This window comes from Carlito syrichta, unplaced genomic scaffold, assembly GCF_000164805.1.
Source record: "Carlito syrichta isolate Samal-C Ts95f unplaced genomic scaffold, Tarsius_syrichta-2.0.1 Scaffold302542, whole genome shotgun sequence".
NCBI classification, from domain to species: Eukaryota; Metazoa; Chordata; class Mammalia; order Primates; family Tarsiidae; genus Carlito; species Carlito syrichta.
Genome location: NW_007246638.1, coordinates 266,606 through 271,515, shown reverse-complemented (window position 1 = coordinate 271,515; position 4,910 = coordinate 266,606).

The following is a 4,910-nucleotide window of genomic DNA, read 5'->3' as shown; positions in this document are numbered from 1 at the left end:
AAGATAAAAATAAAGAATGTGATGAGGAAAAGACAAGTTAAGAATGTGTTTTTAAGATTATCAATCTAATCAGTAAGATGTTTTATTTGGTAAGAATCTTCTGACATTGACAAAGAATATATCCCAATATGGTTTGATTACTGAAGCTAAAGTATTGATCTACTGACTCCTATCTCTAATTTGTCAAACTCTCACCTCAACTGCTGAGGTATATTTGCTTAAGTGCACAACAGGACTACTGGGTATCAGAAGGACCAAGGACAGAAAGTAGAAAGACACATGGCATATAATTTGGTGTCATGGGTAATGTGCTCTCAGCAAGAATTGAGTCTAAGCTTCCACAATTGTCTACTATAACTGAAATCAAGGAACAAAAGAGACACAACAAGAGGCACCAGGATTATCTGTACAAATGGATAACTCAGCAGATAAAACTATCATGAATGTAAAAGTGATAATGGATGTTCCCATGTCCGTTAAAGGCCTAAAAATATCACATAAGTTTCTCTACTGGGGATTTTTCTGAAGACTCTTAAGAACAACATTTCCCAAGGAACAAGGGGGAAGATGGTGGCTGAGTCAGTCAGACTATGCAAGTTCCAGTGTGAACAAGTGAGTGCATGGAAAATTTTGTGTATGTGTGGGTGAGCAAGTGGGCATGTGAGTGGCTAACTGAGTGAGGCCTAGGGAGCTAGCAGCCAGGGTTCTCCTGGTGCAGCGACTGGTGCCACAGCTGCTGGGCTTGGACCCTAGAGATTCCTGGGACACAGAAATCATGCACCCTTTTTTTTTTCCTTTTTAAAAAATCAACAAAACTTTCCCTGGTAAGAAAAAGCTGGGAGAGACTGTCTAAGTGGGGGCTCGAGAGCAGGCAGTCTCTCCTGCCAATGGTGATAGAAAAAGAGCGACAGTCTCTCCCCGCCACTTTTCACAGGAAAACTTCTGTTCATTAAAAAAAAAAAATGGCACTTGGCTCCTGCGACCTTGGAAGAGTCAGGGACTAAGCAGAGAAGCTTCAACACCAGCTATTACACCATTGGCAGGAGAGACTGCCAGCTCCAGGCTTTGCCTCACCACTTCAGTGCCTGGCAGGGAACTGGCAGCAGGGGTTGCAGAGAGAGTCCAGAGGCAAAGTCCAAGGGAAGAGAACAACAGAGGCAACCCACCACCATCTTGAAGGTGTGGCAGGAAAGTGCTCCAACTTGCTCACCATGGAGCAAAAGATCCGATCTTTGTGACTGGTTGATCAACTAATCAGGGACTGATCATGACCCAGAGGGAATATCCTGAAAGCCCAAACTTCAGAGGGACCTGACGAGTCTGGAGTTCCAGGCGCCCACTTCCTACCCTGATCCAGCCACCACACAAAGGGTGTGGCCAAAAAGAACGAGGAAGGGCTCCAAAGAGATCAGTGGTGAGTCCGGGGCTGACCCAAACCTCCTTGTCCCTAACAACCTTCTGAACGTCAGACCCACATAGTTGGGTCACAACTGAGAGGGACAAACCCAGGTGGAGCCTGGAGGTCAATCACAATAGGAGAACTCCATTCCAGGATAGGCCTGGCTGGGGAATCCCTGCAAGTACATACCTGGGGAAAAGACAGCCCTATGGGAGGAGATCTCTCTGACCATATGAGAGTGGGAGGGAAAGACTGCAGCCCCACCCACCTCCACTACCCCTCCTCCCCTGCTCTGGACACTGAGAAGAGAGTGAAAGAGGTGGCTCTGCAGGAGAGACCTGATTAGAAGAACAATTACAGAGTCTGTCACAAGAGGGCAGAGTGCTTTTGTTGTTGGTGGTGGTGGTGTTTTTTTGGTTTTTTTTTTAATTTTTAAAAATTATTTGACTGTTAGTTCAGCTATTTTTTTTAATATTTTTCCTTTGTGCATATATGTGTATATGTGAGTTTGATCTGCACCCCACCCAATTTTTTTTTCTTTTTCTGTTTCTTCCTTTATTTGTCATTTTCTGTTTATGTGTGTATATGAATGATTGAGTATTAATCTTTCAATTTTGTTGTTATTAGTTTGTTTTTGCTCTTTTGTTCTTTATTTTTTTTATTTTCATTTTTTATAATTTAAGGTGTGTCAATATATGTGTGAGGGTTTGATCTGAATTCCTCCCCCAGTCTTTCTGTTTTTATTCTCTATTCACTTTGTGCTAGGTATGTGTGTTTATGTGTTCAGTTTTCTTGGTTTTTTGATGTTATTGTTTGTTTTGTTACACTTTGTTGTTATTCCAGTTTGTTTTGGGGTGTGTATGTATGTCTGTGTCTGTGTGTGTTCAATTGTTTTTTCCATTGGTTTCTACTTTGCATCATCATATACAGTGGTGGTGGGGAGTGGATCTCAGGAAACACATACAACAATAAGTGAACACTGTAATTTGCAAGTTGATCTGGAATCCTAGCACCCCATTCCCTAATTTAGTTGGATTTCAAAAACTACAAGAGACAACAAAGCTTCTCATCTACTATACTATTTTAAAATACAATAAATTCAGAGCCTGGATCAGGGAGGAATAGAGGACTGAGAAATCATCAGAAAAGAAAGCCTCTACCACTGACAATGAATAACAAAAATAAAGAGAAAACAAGAGATATGTCACAAATGAGGAAAAACCAAAGGAAGACCACAGGCAATTTCAAAGAAAAAACTGCTGAAAATCAGAACTTGGTGCCCAAACAACGGAAGTCACCAACAACTGGCCTCAAAATACAACAAGGAATAGGGAATGGATGGAAAGACTGAACAGGACTCAAGAAAGACAAGATGCAACACTGAAAGAACTTGTAACAGAAATTGTGGCAATAAAAAATTTCATCCAGAAAATAAATAACAAGATGGTAAGCATGGAAAGGAGAATTAATCTAGCTGAAGAAAGAATCTCAGAACTTGAAGACCAGAACATGAAATTAACCCAATCTGTAAAAAACATAGAAGACTCAGAAAGAAAGAATAAAGCCTAGAAGAGATGTGCTATTATATCAGGAGGCCAAACCTATGTCTGATTGGTATTCCAGAAGAAGAAAGAGAAATGGAGAACAACTTAAAGCAAGTATTCCAGAAAGTAATCCAAGAAAACTTTCCCCATCTCACCAGAGATGTGACCAGCAAAGCACAAGAGATACAGAGAACCCCCACAAGACATCAAAAGAAAACACCAACACCTAGACACATAGTAATTCACCTACACAAAGTGGGCACAAAAGAAAAATCCTAACAGCAGCAAGAGAGAAAGGTCAGACTACCTACCGGAGAAAATCAACCAGAATAGCAGTAGACCTATCAGCAGAAACACTACAAGAAAGAAGGAACCTGAGCTCTATATTCAAAGTCCTCAAGATAAACAACTTCAAACAAGAATTTCCTATCCAGCCAAGCTCAGCTTCACCAGTGATGGAGAATTAAAACCTTCCCAAGATGGAGCTCAGCTGTAGACATCCCTGAGGCATCACCGTGGTCTGGCAGCTACTGTGGCTACTGCCACCACTGCCACAGCAGCCATTCCACCTCGCACTGCCTGTGCCTGAGGTGAGCTGCCGCCACTGAGGCAGCCATTGCACATCACACCACCCGTGCCTGAAGCGATCCACAACTTCACACCTTGAAGCCCCTGCAAGCAAGATCTGCTGAGGTCACTGCTACCACCGTGACGTCCTGCCAGGCCATGGGTCTCCTCCCGTGTGTGAGCAACTGAGATAAAGACCATCTGCAGCAGTAAGATAGCACCACCTGCTGGCGATTCAAGTAACAACACTGAAAGGGGAAAAACAGAAGCTTGAAAGACACAGGCCAGATCTGAGTGGTAAACTGGGCAGTGGTGAACTGAGTGGTGATCTGAACTGCCCTTCACAGCAGGCCAGGGACAACTGACCCTACCTGTGAACAAACTTACCACCCTGAAAAGACAACTAGAAATCAGAGCTGAAAGGACATCGGATTTAATCAAAAAGTCTCAGAGTGTGCTTGATTGGTTCCGTTAGTCTACTGACTTCATTCTATTCCTTCTGTTTGGTTTCCCCCCACCCCTTTAGTCTCCTTTTTTTTTTTACTTTTTTCCTTCTTTTCTTTTCTTCTCTCTGTAAACCATATCTTTGTATAGAGGAATAGCACACCAGTAAGGAGGTTGGCAAGCTTGTATGTTAGCATCATTGTAGGTTTTAGGATTTTTTTTTTTATATGGGAGTTGGTTAGTTTGTAGCCATGGTCTACTGTTTTTATATGATTCAATTATTGTCTCTCTCTCCATTTGTTGGTACACTCATCTGTTTTCCCCCTTACTCCTCTCTCTCTCCACCCCTCTCTTCCCCCTATTATCTGCTCCATTCTCTTCACTCTGTTAGCCTCGTTTTATTTCAGGGAGTAAGCCTACAACCCCACTACACAGACAGATTCCAAGGCAGTGGGAAGTGGGTTTCAGATTATCCATACACCTGTCGGCAGATACCAGGACCTGCAGGTAGATTTTGAATCACAGTTACCCCCTTAAGTAAATCTCAAAACTGGAAAAACGACCACTCACAACCTACAGTGCAACTCCAGAATTGAACAAAGTAAGAGGGCATACATATAGAAGAATAGGAGATTGAACAAATAGAAGTAAAAGCAACCCCTCTAACCCTGAATAACAGAATTAAAGAAGACAGTGACATGGAGGGAAGGAAAAGTAGGGAGGGAAAAAACCACACAAATGAAGAAAAACCAAAAAAAAAAAAATAGGTCTCACACAGACCCCTGGGAGGTCAGACACTGAGAAAACAGTATTTGGAACACAAACAATGAAGAACCCCCAGAATGACTGTTCACAAGCAACAAACCCACACATCAAGACAATAATAGAGAGAATTTAAAAAATTGAGGAGAGACAAGAGGAAAATAGGAAGGAGCTGATGACAGAAATAACAGCAG